The sequence below is a fragment of the Urocitellus parryii genome, chromosome 11, assembly GCF_045843805.1.
Source record: "Urocitellus parryii isolate mUroPar1 chromosome 11, mUroPar1.hap1, whole genome shotgun sequence".
NCBI classification, from domain to species: domain Eukaryota; kingdom Metazoa; phylum Chordata; class Mammalia; order Rodentia; family Sciuridae; genus Urocitellus; species Urocitellus parryii.
The window spans coordinates 30,934,954-30,952,395 of NC_135541.1; the positions used below are offsets into that span (position 1 = coordinate 30,934,954).

Sequence of the window (17,442 nt, forward strand, 5' to 3'; positions counted from 1 at the left end):
CCTGTCCAGGACACTCCTATCTCACTCTCCTTGCTTCATCCTTGGACCAGGCACTTCATGCTCAGCCTGACCTCTGTAGTTTCTTCTTAGAGCAAGCAGGTGGGAAGGAGGGCAAGTGAAAAGATTAAAAGCAGTTTTGGGGCAATGAAAGGTGTACAAGAACAGGTGACAGAATCATAAAATGTCAAGCAGCTGGCCTGCAGACATGTTCTCTCTTCCACCAGAATTATTGGAGCTTCCTGAGACGGAGGTGGATTCCATTCTTGGACTTCAACACAGGGAGTAACATGGGTACAGGGACCCTGGTGGGATCTGGAGGGAGCTCAAAATGAAGTAGAGTCAGGGCCACAGCCACTTTCAGCTCATTCATGGCAAATTGTTTCCCAGTGCAGTTCCTGAACCAGGCAGGGACAAAGAAAGTGGTCTCAGGCCCCACTCTGAGCTGGGGAGGCCTTGAGCCCTGAGCTCCTGATAAGGACTAAGCATTCAGAAACCTCCTTTAATTAGAGGTGGCATACAGCTCTGCTTCTAGCCTGGATTCACACTCTCCTGCCCTTTGACAAGGCCCCCACTCTTCCATGGGAAGCTATTATTCTGCTTCTACATTTATAGACATGAAATCTCTGCTAAGATAAGGCTCACACACTGAACAATCAGGTCTAGTAACACTTTTCATTTTAAGAATAATCATTGGCTAGTTGAATCCCTCTACTAACAGTTTCTGGCTCATTGGTGTGGCTATAATTGGTCTGGGTCACATGGGAATGTGTGGACCACACTCCCTGGGATCACATCTAAGGCAACAAAATATTCTAATGGCAGAATCAGATGTCAGTGTCATCTCCTGATTAGGACATTGTGCTGGGGATCTGTAAGCTCTGACTCCATCTGCCTCCCACCCAGTGGTCAGGCTCCAGCCTCCCCTCACACCCTTGGTCCACCAGCATCTCTAGACTTCTACTCCAGAAATATCCCTTTTGCCATCTTCAGTCTCTTCTTCCAGGCTTTACTGGTCTCCCTGACTCCCCTCCCTCCTTACTCCCATGCCCCCCACCAGTAAGGGCAGTATCCAAGGCCTCACCTCCCTGCTCACCCTCTGTGGGCTACTGCCTCACCCACCTCTCACCTGCCCAGCCCCACTTCCTGCTTCAGCTCATATTCTTGAGGTTGCTGAGGATGTCCTCCTTCTACTCTGCCTGAACATCCTCAAGGCTCAGGACAATGCCCAGCTGAATCTTAACTCTCTGCTGGCTGTCCCTCTCTCTCCCAAGCCCCCAAGCTACCATCAGTGTTTTATTCAAGTAGCCACCACAACTTATGACCTCCAACAGTGCCAGGGACAAAGAAACTTGCATCAATGTTCAATGAGTGATGAGAAAGTGAAAAAATTATGGAAATAATGATGTCTATCTCAATTGTAGGTGTCTGATTCTGAAGAACAGCTCTCTATTCTCACTGAACCAAGAGCAACAGCCTGCCTCAGAGCACAGGACTTGGCACAGAGAAACATATTTTTCAGTTCTTTTGTATTTGACTTAAATATGTTGAACTACAAAAATAAAGTGAAATGCAATGTAACACAGAATGTAAGCTTTTCTACCAAAAAATTGAGCTACTTAATACTGTCCTGCCCTACAATGTCAGCACCATGATTTGTAGCTAGTATCTAATGGAAGATATCAATTCCAGGATAAATTTAATCTGAAAAATATGATTTCTCCATGGATAATTTTATTTAATGCCAGTGTGTTAAAGTTGACTTAGAATTGTAAAATTCACAGATTTTTTGACTCAGAAAAACTTCCTACTAATCATTTAGTAGGTTTATGTCAATGTGTATTTCACAGGCCGATTCCTGTAGCCTTGCTGGGCTTTCACAGCAGCCCCTATGGTGTGGGGCTCTCCAGCTCAACAGCTACTTCAGGTGAGTTTGTCTTACTTTATAAGACAGTGTGTGCTCTGTGTCAACTTAATAGTGAATTTTCTCTGAGGCATTTAGCTTCTTCATCCTATACCATGGAACTATGGGTAGAGATCTCTCTCCAAATGCAGAATTTTACAGACTGGGAATATGGACACATCCATTGTGAATGTTAAAATGAGACCAAAAATTGGAGGGCAGAAGCCAAAATTGCATGAAATAACACTGGTATCCACCCCTGTATAACAGGCTGCAAACTCTACACGGATGGCTTTACAGTAAGAACAACAAGGTGTAATTTTAAATATATGAAAACATTTCAAGATTCATCACAGTGGCCACTGAGGAATTAAGTAGAAAAGGTGACGAGTTCATTGAAAATGTGGTAGAAAGAGGAATCCACCTCTTAAAACACCTGAGAATTGAGGAAAACACCTGAAGGGTAGTTTGGGTACAAAAACCTAAAAATTCATACTCCAAAATGAATAAAGACCAAGAAACGATGATACTTGTGTTTCAAACTTCCATATATTTTGGTGTTTTATTCACCAAAGACTGGCCATTGAAAAGGTGAAGTGGGTCAAACACTCTACAGTGTGTCCTGTCTTTGGGGCACAGACACAAACGCACAACACCTTCTACCCACAAAAACCAACAAGCAAGGGCCTCCATGAAGAAGCCACATAGAAAACTAGGGGATCACAAATACTGAGTGTGTGACAGAGATTCCCTGTTCTCCACACCCTATTGCTACTCAGAGGACATCTCACCTTGATCCTCCTGAAAAGGGCAGGAAGGAGTGGCTGTGTCAAGAAGATCCAGGTGCAAATCGAGAAGGATCAAACACCTGCAGAGAGAGCAGCAGGGCCAGGACAAGTCAGGCTTAAGCCCCCCGCCTGCCAGCCATGGGGGAACAGGATCCACAGAGGTGGAAACAGGAGGAGGTGTTGGTCCTGAGAGATGATCCCCTTCCCTCCCCACAGGGACTCATACCTCTGGGTTTGGCCACACCTTCGGGTTGTTGTGAAGGCAATAAATGGAGAGTGTGACCATAACACCTGTGGGACAGTTAAGAGGAAAGAAAAGTTATGACAGTGGCTAGAGCTCTGGTCCCTCAAACACCAGGAAACATGCATGAACAAGTTTCCTGGGTCGCAGGAGCCATCACTTTGAGCAAGATGATTTTAGTGCACGAAAGTAGTGTTGCCAATGTAAAGCACCTGAGCGAAGGTGAGAAAAGAAAACTGTGAGCCTAGGAATGAGAGAAAGAAAATATGGAAGACTCACTGCTTACACTAAATGAAGTGACAACACACAGCCATCCAATACCTTCCATGAAACAGTGGAGAGTAGACACGATCTCACCCAACCCTCATGAGCACCCTACAGAATACACTGGTCTACACCCATTTTCATAAGACATACTGGGGTTTCAGTGAGGTTGATTATCTTTTCCACATTCACACTGTTGGCATGTGACAGAGCAAGGATCAGACTCAATGCTGGGTGAGCCAATGTGTGGCTTCCCAACAGGGAAGAATACAGCTTCTATCCTCTATTACCCTGAATGTTCTTTAGATTCTGAACAACTTCTGACCTGTAATGTGGGTTTTCAAGATCACCTTCATTGCCTTGACATTAAAAACATGCATATGCCAATACGTATACACAAACACACCTCTTCAACCCTGTATGATTCTCTCTCTCTACCCAGCTCTTCTCAAGTATTAATAATCACAAGGATAATATCTGGAGGCTGACATTTAATCTAGAAGTTGGCATTTTTTTAATTGAGATTTTTCTGATTTCAAACCCCATGTCCAGCATTTCATAAGACTCATCTAAATTTCAGAGTAACTATACTTTCTATAGAGGAGGAAAGGGAGACTGAGAGAAGTTCATAAAAGCTAAAACAGGTGAATTTCTGAACTGCCATTTCCCTGGGAGGTGATTAGGGAAGTATAGAAAGCTCATACCTTTGGGTAAGGAGCATCCATCAGGGAAAGTGATAGATTTGCTGAGATCTCCGCTCACACCTGCTACTGGTGGATAGAGCCTCAGGGCCTCCTTGATGCACATGGTGATGTAGGGCATCTGGTCCAGGTGATCCCTGAAGTGAAGGCCATCCTGAGGGGCAGGCAGGGCCCAGGAAGACCAGCACCTTGCCCCTACCAGAGGCAGGGCTCTCCCACCTCTTGAGCTCTCACTCACCAGGTGATGAATGGGAGTGAAAGAGAGAGACTCACCAGCATCACTCTGACAGAGTCAGCCATGATTCCCATGCAGGGCTTCAGGATGTCATAGTGGAAGGCTGGGGTCAACATCCGGCGGTGCTGGAACCATGTCTCCCCATTCAACAGGAGCAAACCATACCCTGGGTATATATGGTTGTGTGCATCAGTGAGTGGGCAATGAGAGATGGAGAGTGGGGACAATTTAAGATAGACAAATAGTGGAACTCTTGGGGGAGAGAACCCAGAGGGCAGAATTTCTTTGGACAAAGACATTAATGACTGGCACTTTTCAGGAATATGGATTTCCCAGTTGGCCTGGTGTATCTGATATGATTGTGACAGCTGCAAAGGAGATGTAGAAAGGATTTGTGGGCAGGAGAAAGAGGTACCCAAGTCCATGTCAGGCTGAGACAGTTTGGAGGTACCTAGAAGGAGAGGTGGAAGGAGTGAGCCTCAGGAGGGCTCACAAGAGCTTGCAGAAGGGGTGGGGTTCTGGATAGAAGATAGGAAATGAGGGTTCATTTAGGGTCAGTCACGGTAGTGACCCATCAAATCTTGTTCTCTGTGAGTCAGAGAGATATTTTTTTAAAATATTTTTTAATTGTCAATGGACCTTTAGTTTATTTATATGCTGTGCTGAGAATTGAACCTAGTGCCTCACACATGGTAGGCAAGCACTCTACCACTGAGCCACCACCTCAGCCCCCAGAGAGAGATTTTGCCAACCCTAATTTCAGAGTGCCTACTTTCAGATGTATATACCAATCCAGGGAGCCACAGTCTGTACATACTATAAGCTTTTGGACCTGAAAAGTAAGTAATGGGATTAGTTGCAAGAAGGAGACAAATAATGAAGACCCAGGGCAACTGTGGTTGAGGCCATGGAATGTCATGAGTTCCTGATGACTGTCAGTTGACATTTTGTCCTATGTCATCTCCCACAGTCTCCCATCCCATTCTGTCTCTTCTAGGGCAGTCAAAGGGCTCAGAAAGACAGGCTCCTGGAATAGCAAGACTGCGGTGAGGAGGTGGAAAGGAACATAGGCTACATTCTCAACGCCAAAGAATATGACTGAGCCTTGGCGTGTTTTCACAATGAGTGGTGGCTTAGTTAGCCCATTACCTAAACAGGGAGAAATTAGAGGTTTCAAATAAAAGTCACTGGATATGAAGTTTGCTTTTCAGATACAGGCTAATATATCTAATGGATACAGGCCAGTGTACCTAACAGATCTCCTCCACTGAGTATAGACAAGAGAGAGGGGGAGAAAAGACCAAAAAGAAAAAAAAATCAGACCCACAGCTGTTGTAAATGTCCTCTATGAAGTAAGTGCTGATGCCCATATGCGAAGGGAACGCACATAGTTCATTTAGACATTTATTAATGAATTGCCTTTTTTTTTCTGAACGTTCACAGACAGAGGGCATACATGCCGTTCTTAGAAGAGAAGAACTAAAAGTTCTGAGATGGAATTTCACTCTTCCCAGAATCACCTTCATGTAGTCAGGGTCATAGTAGTCAGGAAGTGCACTTTGCTGCGCCATAGTCACAGTGAGCAGCTACTTGGGGACTCATTAACCCATGTCAGAATGTGCTGCTCTTTCTGGTCCTTTGGGATCTGATATCAGGGGAAAGACACATCTTTAAAAACCATCATTTATTTCTGGTTTAGGGACTGCAGTGAAGGGCAGCATATCCACAGGGTCCATATTTCTGGACCTTTCAGCAGAACTTAGGGATTGGAGTGTTTCTAGAACCTATCTGTGTTTTTCTAGAACCAAACCTTTGCTGTCTCCCAGAACTTTCCCTAAGCTGGATCCTGTGGCCCTGGAGAATAGAGCTGTGTGCCTCAGTAGAGCTGTGGGGTTCAGAGCCTCAGCTCTCTGCATGAGCTTCATATCCCCCACCTCCTTTTAAGTGTGTTCAAAACACAATCCTTTGCAGAGCTCCCTTCCTACTGCCCCTTAACCTGCTCTGTGCCCCACCTCAGGGCTGGAATTGCAGGAAGTTGACCCTCTCCCTCCATGCCCTCAGGCTATTCCTTTCCCTCCTTCCTCTGACTCTATTCAAGGTGCCAGGCTCTGCTATGGACACTGAGGTACAAGAAAGTATTGGTGTGCCCAACCTCAAAGACCTCGTGGTGTAAGGTTTTTTGACAACGAGCCAAACATTTTGTTTATGGAGCGACTCTAAATCAGTCATCCTCAGTGGCAGAAAATGTGCTGCCATTTCCCTCTCTGATACCATGACACACATTCCGTAAACATCCTCAGTTTGGGACAAACCTAGATATTTGGTCCCTCCACCTGAGCAGAGGTAGCTGATTTACTGTGTCCTGACACATCCTGATACTCATGTCTCTTGTTGCCACCCAGCATGATCTCCTCGGGGTAGTGACTCCAGCACACTGATATCTGTGTTTCAGAGCAAACTCAGGACCAGACAGAGTATCACATTCAGTGACTGGAGCAGGGAAGCATGTAGAAGGCTGGTTCGGAAGTGGAAGGGTCTAGGTGGGCTTAGCATTGAATGGAGAAGACTCAGGAAAAACAAACAATGCCTGGTTGTCAGGACAGATTTCAGATCTGCATGGTGATACAGTGATCAACAGAGGTAACAGCAGGACAGGCTTCTTTTGAAGGAGTGAAAGGTAATGTGGGAGTCCTCAGATGCCTAGTGCATGCAAGAGGCTTTGTCCTGTGGACTACCTGGCCAGTCTTTGGGCTATGGCCTCCCTCCCTCCTACTCCCCTTTCCATTACTGCCTACCTTGTGGCCAAAGAACCCATGAGAGGGTGGGGATGGAAACCGCTAGAGGGCTTTGAGCAGCCATTGCCTACGCGGGAGGAACTGGACTGCATTGAACAACAGCAGAAGCAAGCCAAACAGGTTGGTCACTTGGAGGAGTCCATATTTTCTGCCAAGGAATTTACTGGAGCCCAGTGCAGAGATGCTTATGCTGCAGAAACTTCTGGGTTACTCATTCTCCCCTCACTGCCACTAAGGGCACCTAGCCAGCTCTGCCTAAGTCTGAGAGGACTACCTGACCCACATGGAGGAGCGTGAAGTATGAGAGCAGGGCTTGATCTCAGAGAACAGAATTGATTAACCTGAAATTTCACTTTGGGAAACAGTAAAGTCAAAACTTCATCAGCAGACAAAGGCAATGGCCATGCACACACCCATTTTCCCTTCTCCATATTGATTACAAATATTTGTTGGGCACTAACTTGCAATAGGCAATACTCTAGTTAGTGGGGCAGAGCTGCTTGAAGAATACACATGAACTCAGACTTCAAGAAATTCATAGCTAATTCATTAAACATTCAGTAAGTGTGATTGTATGAACTACTACCATGATGTTAGTGATAAAAATTTTATTAATCCAAAGAGGTAAGTTGAGGTATTCATAGGAAAATGGCTAGGGAAAGTGGGTGGTGGGATTGGAATCCTTTTCTATTGGCCTCCCAATCTGAGCCCAATTGTTGGACTCCAATGTCTGAGTCCCAGCGGCCCCAGAAATATTCCCTGGGCACACCCTGTCCATTGTGCTCTGATGATACAGTGTGACCATGCTCTGTATGGAGCACTGGAGTGGGACTCAGGACACTGTAACCCTAGAGCCGCCTAATTACTTATGTAGCCAGTAACTTATCCTCTATGAGTTCAGTGTCTTCTTTGTAAGGTGGCTATTAATCCTTTTCTCAATTATCCTTGAGTGCAGCTCATTCTTTCAATCTTTCAACAAATTCAAGAAAACTTCTCAGTTTTGCTGTCTTGTGAGTAAATGTAGAAAATGACATCAGTATAGGAAAATGGGATAAAGCTGCCATGGAGCAATGAAATGTCCACCAGGTGAGGAAAACACTAAGAAGAATGGGATGTGGGGAAGGAATAGGAGGCCACCAGAGGGGAGGGTGATCTGTGAAAGGTCAGTCTCCAACACACAATGGAGAATAAGAGAAGGGATTGTTCATCTTGAAGATCCTCACTCTTACTTCACCTAATTCTCCAAGATCAAACCAAACATGCAGAATTCAGAGAGCAAAACACAAAAGATACTTCCGAAAGAATTCTGTGGAAGCTGGGTCTCCTGGGGCTGCAAGTTTCCTTCTGGCCTGACCCCTTCACTCATCCACATGGTTTTTTCCACCACCTCCTTCATTGCCAGACACCATGACGGGTGATTCATTAATCAAGAAGGGGCAGAGTTCTTCTCCTTCTCCTCTGATCCTGTGTCCTCTCAGAACCCAAGGGCAGAGGAGCAAGTAACTATTTACACCACATTTCTCTCGACTTTTTCTTCATTCTGAGGTTAATTTCCATTCCTGGATCTTCTTTAGAGTAGTGAGCACTCTATATTCAGGGCAATACTCAAATCTTTACCTGCTTTCTTTCAGGGCAATGCTCAAATCTTTTACCTGCTTTTACCCTCAAAACAGTTTTTTTTAAAGCAAAACATCTTTAATATAGATGAGAAACCTAAGGAAGAAAGGGTTTAGCTGCTTGCTCAGGTTCAACCAGCTGGTCTGAAGCATAGCCAGGATTCTTTTTTTTTTTTAATATTTATTTTTTAGTTCTCGGCGGACACAACATCTTTGTTGGTATGTGGTGCTGAGGATCGAACCCGGGCCTCACGCATGCCAGGCGAGCGCGCTACCGCTTGAGCCACATCCCCAGCCCCCATAGCCAGGATTCTAACTCAGGCCATCTAGACCCAGAAACATTGCTGTTGGCCACTAATGTGAATTAATGATTAGCTGGAGGTGCAGTTCTATGGCATGTCCCAACATCACAGGGAGCATTTCTTGCCCACCATGTTTTATCCAGTGTTTCCAAGTAGCAGGAAGACATGACAGATGATCTACTCCACATATTGGCACAAATGAAACCCAGGGAAACTCCTTTTAGTATACACAGGGCCAACCCTGTGGCTAGATCCTTGTAGTCAATGGAAATGATTCTTTTGGAGAACTTAGCAGGATATGAGAAATGCTTACCAAAACAGTGACAAGAGCAGAATACAGAGCTGTGTGTGTGGTGTGAGCCGATGGTTTAGTCGAACTGTGTTTGGCATGTCAAGATTTCTTACCAGCAAATATTATTTCCAAGCTTTTGTATATGTACACCCCCAACCAAAGACTCCTGGAGGGTTGCTAGACATTGTGTTTCCTAATTTTCCCTATAGCATGAGGAAGAGAACTGTATCTACTGATGATGCCCAATTAATACTTACTGATTTGATGAGTGAAAGAGGGAGTGAGTAACTTGGTACTGGTTAGATCATCATCCTCTGACCACATCAGGCTTGGATGCCACTTTTTAAAAATTTCTTAACATTTGAAAATATTTAAAATATTATTTAATATTTCTTGGTGCTTTCTGTTTCAGTTTATAAGTGAAGGGAAATTAGAGAAGAGGCCATGGATCCTGAGGTGGCAGCTTGGAACAGGTACTCCTGTGTGTAGTTTACCCCAGGCCCTTCTTACTTTCAGAATTTTCACAAAGTTGAGTTTGATACTGATACCATTTTACATTTCTCACTTACATTTATTCATCTACAAAGGCTAAATGTTCCAGACATTCACCTTTGAAATCTAAATGGTTGCTGCTTTTCTTGACTGAAGGAAGGCACAGAACTCTGTGGTTTTGTTTTTCTTTCTTTTCTTTTTTTTTTTTTTTGCTGGGATGTCCTTTACCTTTGCTTCTCCTTGGCATGACAGACACAGGTGAGTCTGAGAAAGGAAGGTTCCTTCACCTCAGGACCCTGCACAGTGCTGGCACACAGAGAAGCTTCAAAAATGTCTCCTTTATATTTGCATAGTGCTTAGACTTTGCAAAACATATCCATGCCTCAGTTTACCAGCTGTTGTTAATGTTGTTTTATAGACAAGGGAACTCATGCTCCAAAATGCTAATTGATTTTCTCAAAGTCACAAAAGAATTGAGTGTCAGAGTCAAGGGCATCATCTCAAATCTAACTCCTCATTTTCTACTACTTGAGTTTATTTATTTAGTTTAGCACCAGCAGCCTGCAGAGCATGGAGACAAGAACTGTCATATATTTTCTTCCTTCAGTCTGTTGATTTCCTGTCATGGAGCACACCCACCCTGCCCTGACCTCACAACCTCATCTCAGGTGTCTGTCTCATCATGGGGCTGCTTTGTGAGATACCATGGTTTGTCCCACTTTAGAGCCTTTGAACTTGTTGTCCCTCCCCCAACAGTGTACATGCCTTACTCTTCACACAGCCAGATACTTATCCTCCTTCCAGGCTCAACATGTCAAATGCCCTCTCCAACAAGAAGCCTTCCCCAGGTGGCCTCCCAAGCAGGTCTTCCTATTGGCCTCTCTGGTAACACCTTCTCTATTTCCTTCCTGAACTTCCTTTTTTTCTGCGATAATTGCAGTGTCATTTATTTGTGCAATACTATCTATGTTCTGGGCAGCAGACGACAGCTTTTCTATCTCATCTCCTTTCACCTTAGTGATGCCCTGTCATGGAGACCCCCCTTTGGTCTTTCCAACCTGTTCTCAGATGAGAATCTCCTCATGGGTAGCTCCTAAAAGACTTCAAGAGCCTTCCCACCCCAGAGCCTTTGTGCTGGCTTCCCTCTCTCAGAATGCCCTCTCCTTATTCTTCACCCAGTCAGACCTTATCATCTTCCAGGTTCACCTTAAACATCCTCTCCATCAAGAAGCCTTCCAGATTACCCTGCTCAAGGAGGTCCTCTCTGGTGAAAGCATCTTTATTTTCTTCTTGAGCTTCCTGCTGTCTGTGACAATTACACTTAATTATCTACCTGTCTATTTTCCCTTTTCACATAAAATGAAATGGAAGGACCTGGTCTTTCTCATCCTCCTCCCCCTCAAGATGGTTAAACTTGAGCTTCGCCTTTTTTAGGTTTTTATTAAACACATACTGAACAACACAAAAGGGAGGATCTAGATGGTTTCTGTGGTTCACAATAAGCAAATATCATTGTTGTTATGGAAAACCTTTCCATGATGAGAAGGAACTTCTCCCTGGGTGCAATGCAGAGAGGTGGTTGGTGTCAAGTGTCAGTTAGAAGCAGGCTGGCCATTTGGAGTTGTTGAGTAAACATACATTTATAATTCTACTCTGGTTTGTCCCTAGTTGCCATCACTCAGCCTTCTCTCCTGTACTTCTCTTGTGTTCCTGCCTTCCCTCCTCCACACTGAAGCAACTACCATGCCCTTCAAGCAGTTAGGATAGTGTCCCAATGCCTCAGCTCTCTGCAGACACTCTATATGCTAATGCTTTGCCCACCTCTTGTCTGTGCCACCCCACTTCCAAGCTAAGCTCATGTTCCTAAGGTTAGTGATGAGGCCTCTCTCCATCTTTGCCTGCACATCCTCTAGGCTCATGTCAATGACCAGCTGACCTTCACCACTCTGCTGGCTGTTGCTCTCCCTCCCATTTCCCCAAGGTGTCATTATTTTAGCACTCACCACAGTTCAGGGTCTCCTATGGTGCCAGGAATATGAAATATTCTATGAACTACTAGATGAGTGGCAAGTAAGGGGAAAAATGAAGGAAAGTATGATGTCCATTGCAGGTATAGGTATCTGACTCTGTATTTCTGTGCTTCTCCCTGGACCAGGAGTGATTATTCTACATCTGAGTTTCCATGTCTTAGCATAGCACTTGGTACAGGGAAATATGCCTTTTCAATCTTCTTATTTGAATTGTCTTAATTAAATTGAAATCACTCATTAGAATACACTGAACGTGAACATGAGTCATTATGGATAAGCACAGTAGGCCTTTTGGAGTGTGCCTGTCCAGCTCTGCAGCTGCTTCAGGTGGGTTTTATATTATACTCTCTGGGAACCTTTCAAGCAATGTGTCAGAGTACATAGTAGTAGATTTTTTTCCCTTAAAGGCAGTTTATGGTCCTAATTTTCATTCTTTTTGTCTCAAATTAGATTATATAGTCTCTAAGTATAATTTTAAGGTGAGTTCTTACTTGGTTTTTCAAGTTTTTACAACTTGGAAAGTGAAAAGAGGAACATGAACACTCACATGCAGTCAAAAAATCGTGTTGTGAGAGACTGCAAATGTGGAGAGAATGCCTATCACTATAAACTGTCTTCAAAGGGCAACGGTAACCTTTAAGGTATCTGAACAGTTGGCACATGCCAAGTTTTTTAAAACAAACCCAAGTCAACTAATCCCTTGCTTTCCTGATCTGAGGCTTAGCAACTTAACTTAAAGGGCAGTGGGTGGGGTTAAGAATATGTGGGAGAGAAGAACTGTAAGAATCCTGGCAACCAAAGGGCATAATACCTGAAGATAAATATATAAGAGGATTTCTTCTTCATGACGTTATGCACCTGAAGTGAGGAAAACACCAGGACACACTGAAGTATGGAACACCCACTGATCTGAAATTTGTCCGGCCCTTAGAAAGGGCAGTGGACCAATGACTCCATGGCATAATTTGAAATGTCACCTTTTGGGTGGCACAAATACACCCACCCAAGGCTTCTTTTCCACAACCACCACCTAAAAGAAGCCTCAAGGAAACCTAGGGGGTGACAAACATCAAGTTTGTTTCCAGAGACTCCTTTTCTTTCCCTTACCCCATTACCAATGTGGGATGCCTCATATACATCCTACTGAGAAGAACAGGAAGAAGGGGCTGTGTTGAGCAGAACCAGGTGCAAATCAGGAAGGGTCAAGCACCTGCAGAGAAAGGAGCAGGGCCAGGACAAGTCGGGATCAATCCCTTGCTTCCAACCCATGAGGGGACATGGCCCTGAGGTGGGAATGGAATGAGGGGTTATCCCAGAGACTATCCCATTCTCTCCTGAATGCCATACCTCTGGGTCTGGCCACATCTTCAGGTTCTGGTGAAGGGCATAAATGAAGAAGATGAGCATGATTCCTGTGGCCCAGGTTGGAGACAGAAAGACTGATCATGCACATAGAGTAACTCTCTGGTCCCTCAGCCTGCAGGAGGGCAACATGCCCTAAAAGTCTGGGGCCATAAATCATGACTTTGAGCAGAACAATACTGTTTCAGGGAATTGGAGAGGGCTTGGCAAAGTAAATAAGGTTAGAAGCAGAAGACTACCATTCAGGAATGATAGACAAGAGAATATTGGAGACTCACAGTTTATAATAACTCAACTGACCACTCACATTCATCAAATACTTTCCATGAATCTTTGGAGAACATAAATTAATTCACTCAATATAAATGCCTACAAAGGAAAGCTGTTTTACATCTTCATCTTTCAGAGGAGGGACCATAGAGTTGGAGATGCTGAGAGACATTTCTATGATCACTCAGCTAGGGTGGGTCAGGGCAGAGGTCAGGCCCAATGGTAGTTGAGGCAATAGTGTCTTTCTGCTATGGGAGGGGACTCAGATGTAGCCATCAGCTGGTCTCTGCCAACCACCTGAGGGCTCCTCAGAGATGAGACTATATCTGACTTATGTCATGAGATTCCTGATTTTACTCATTTGCTTTGCCCCAAGGAAAGAACCATGTCTCCCTCTGTCCCTGCCTGATTCTTTCTCCAATCCTCCACTTCTCAAGGAATGAGAATTTTAGGGCTCAAGTCCTGAAACCATAGCCCAAGACTGGGAATATCCGTGTAGAAAAGGTTCCGAGGATTGAGTCATGATGGTGTCAACTGATGTGTATGTCCTCTTTCATGTATCACAATGGAATTATCTACACATTCTATCAAATATAAAGAATGTTTTCAAAAAACATGAAAGTGAAGACAGAAGTCAATGTGTGTGCTTAATTTTTGAGTCAGGACTCAAAATTTGGACAGAGGTGACACACTGCTCCTGGGAATTTCTCCTCAGGAAGCCACTGATTGAAAACTGCCCAGTTGAAGGTGACCCCTGTTAAGAGAGAGCATCCTGTACTTGCAATAGAAGTCTTTAACTCATAGCTTTGAGTTCAAACACCAGCTCCTAGGAATAGAGGATTTTGAGCACAGCAAGATAACAATGTTTCACAAGTGCTGTAAACTTCAAGCCTGTTCTCTTGGTAGATACTTTGAACAATGGGCTTCCTGGGTGCCACAGGAATCCCCAAGCATTGCAACAGTGAAATAGCTACAAGAATGTTTCTAGCCCTGTAACTTTCTAGTGCATAAAGAATAATGCCTCTATAGTCCTTAAGTTCTTGGTTAGGAGACCCTATATAAATATAGGGTCTGGGCCAGCACTCCATCAGAAACAGTGTCTGAAGAGTACAGTGTTCCATCTAATCCTAGCTTTCCCTCAATATCTGTGTGTGTGGGGGGTGTATGTGTGTGTGTGTGTGTGTGTGTGTGTGTGTGTGTGTGTGTGTGTGTATTTCTTAGTCCTCCATCACTCCTAACTGGTTTCTTAGGTTCAGCCATGCACATTGTTGTATTCTGGTCCAGACTCTAGCTAGCATTCTAGAACCTGACCTAAGGTCAGTTTCTTTCACCCTGCTGGACTTCTAGAGGCCTATACTCAGAACTACCCTGATCAATGTTCAGTGATGGCCTCCCTGTTTACAAGTCTTTTACACATTTACTTTAGAATTATGGGTTGGTTGTATTCTTTCCAAATTTATATGTTGAAGTGCTAACCATTGATACCCCAGAATGTGACTTTATTTCAACAGAGGGTCTTTATAAAAGTAATCAAAGTAAAGTCAGGTCATTATGGTGATATTCATGGAGAGAAGACAATGTGAAGAGACATAGAGAGAAGATGACCATATAGAAACCAAAAAACCAGGTGCCTCATTCAGAATCCTTGGACGGAAACAGCCTTGCCAACATCATAATTTGGGATTTCTAGTCTTCACACTGTGAGACAATACATTTCTTACTTTATGCATCCTTTTTCATAGAAGTCCTAACAAACTGGTACAATTACATACTGCTCAAGGCAATTCTGTGATCAAGAAGGGATTGTTAGTTTATCCTGTTTTACTAAAGAATGAGGAAACCAATGTTAGAAGGTCTGCCCATGTGATTGAATTAAACCCGAGCATGCTGACCCAGAATGTTCTTTCCCTGGGGTCTCATTCCTCCCAATATCTCTGTACTATGATATCTCAATTCAATGTTTTAATCATTGACCCTGTGCTGGCAACTTGGCTTTATTATCTGTCATCTACATGTTCTTAGAGACCAGCTTACAGTGTGGCTCACAGTAATCATGCCTTATTTTACAGAAATTAATAAGTGCATGAAGGAATCAATTAATTCATGTGGAAGAATGAATATTTGTTGAAATTCTTGTTGCTGGGATCAGATATAATCTTGGTCTAATGTTAGAAAAAATAAAAAGGAATAAAAGAAGGTTGGGGACAGGAGGGTTTCCAGTGAAGTCCAAGTACAGGGGTAGCTGATGCGAAAGGGACAGAACCAGGGACTATGAGTTGTCAGGTCTCAGAGTTAAGAGAAGTAAAGGGTGCATTCATTTGAAACTGATGTTCTGAACTTTCCAAGAACAGGACTGACAGGGTGTAAAAGTGTGTCAGGTGTGAGTTGGGTAGAAAGTTCTACCTACAGCATACTACTACGGGTCTTGTCACCTCTCCCATGGCCAGAGGTAACTGTAAACTCTGCTGACATTACCTGGGCTCCTTCAACACACTGTCCCTAGTATATAGTCTGAGGTTTTTGAAATTAGGATTGCAATGCAATCAAGATTGACCACAGACTCTCAGTGAGAGGGTTGACCAACAGCTCCTGATAAAGTTAGACTCCCAACTCTTGATGGAAAAGCACAGTAATATTGAGGGTGAATTTTCCTGTAAAGGGACAACACTTTCCCAATAAATGCAGGCAGGCAAGAAGCAGGTAGATCCTAGCACACAGACTCCCCTGCTAAGTTTGGCTAGTTTGGGTAAGAGCTGAGAACCAGCAAATAGTATGAAAATTGTATCTCACAAACATTCTCATATCTGAAGATTCTAAAATTGCAAACCTACAAAAAAGTTGCCCCACTGTAAAATCCACAGTGGAGAAATTGAATCTTTCTATGATTGCTGCTATATTAGTCATTTTGTGTAAAGTGTTTTGTAATGTCTTTCTCATTATTTATTTTTTCATGGTTTTTATCTAATTTTATGTATTTTTTCAATTAATTGGATTTTTTCCTCAATCTCTTTTTCTTCCTTTTCAACTCCATTCTCTTTTATCCTTCCCTCTCTCAGCTTTCCTTCTGTTTCCCTTCCCTGACTCATGCATTTTCCTGTTTTTCTTCACTTTCCCTCTTCTTCCAATACAAGTTAGTATTGAGTATGCTATCATTAACGCCTTCTTTAGTCTATTCCCTATTACTTCTCAGCCACTTTTCTCATTAGTTAAGAGAGTTTAGAGATCATTAATAATCATTTTTTAAAACATAGATGATTATAGTTTGTTCTCTATAGCTGGCAGTTACTCCCTCCCCTCAGAGTGCTACTGGTATTGAGCTTGGTTCTTGATTGACACTGATTGGATGGAGCAATTTTCAACCACCAGCTCACCAAGCCGACTTTGTATCAGCTGAGGTCACAAAGCTATTCTGGTCTACAGGGGTCCTGTGCCAAATTTTTCTGCTATGCTTCTCTCTTTCCCTTCATGTGACCTCTCATTTCTGTGGTGACTCAGCAACACTGACGCCACAGGCTTGACTCTCATGTATTCTTTCTTGTCCTCTGTTGGAAGCACCAGAAATTATAGGTCTGAGTCTCTGAGTGTCCACTATTGAATTTCAGGGTATTCCCTCCGTTGCCCACCTCACACAGAAACAGTTTTCTCACTGCTTCAATTCTAAGCTGCAGGGAAACATGACAGTGCAGCCTTCTTCTAATCTGCAAAATTTTTGTTCAAAAATCTATATTGTGAAATTTTAACTACACCATTATCCTGCCAAGTGAAAAAAAAAAAGACAAGGAAAAATTGAGAGGAGCAAGAGTCTCACTGAGACATGGAGTCTTGTTTTGATATCAGTTTCTCATCCTGCAGTTCAAATATTTATGGCTATAGTATCAGGCAGTTTGATGAGTTTTCTTGAGGGCTCACTCATCAAACATGAGGCTTGTTCCTTGAAATTTATATAAAATTGTTCATCTTCAGTTTATAGAGCTTTAAGAAAGAGGAATTTCCATTCTTAGTTGATAGCATGGAACTCATTCATTAAAAGATTAGAAAGCCACAAATAAATAACCTAAAATTACATCTCAAAGCCCTAGAAAAAGAAGAACAAATCAACACTGAAAGCAGTAGAGGACAGGAAATGATTATAATCAGAGCCAAAATCAATGAAA

The 17,442-nt window shown here is 43.4% G+C and overlaps 1 pseudogene; it reads right to left on the minus strand.

Annotated features, from left to right (window-relative positions):
• Positions 1–226: 226 nt before the first annotated feature.
• On the minus strand, positions 227–8,333 carry LOC113189087 (cytochrome P450 4A11-like; annotated as a pseudogene).
• Between the last annotated feature and the right edge of the window lie 9,109 nt (positions 8,334–17,442).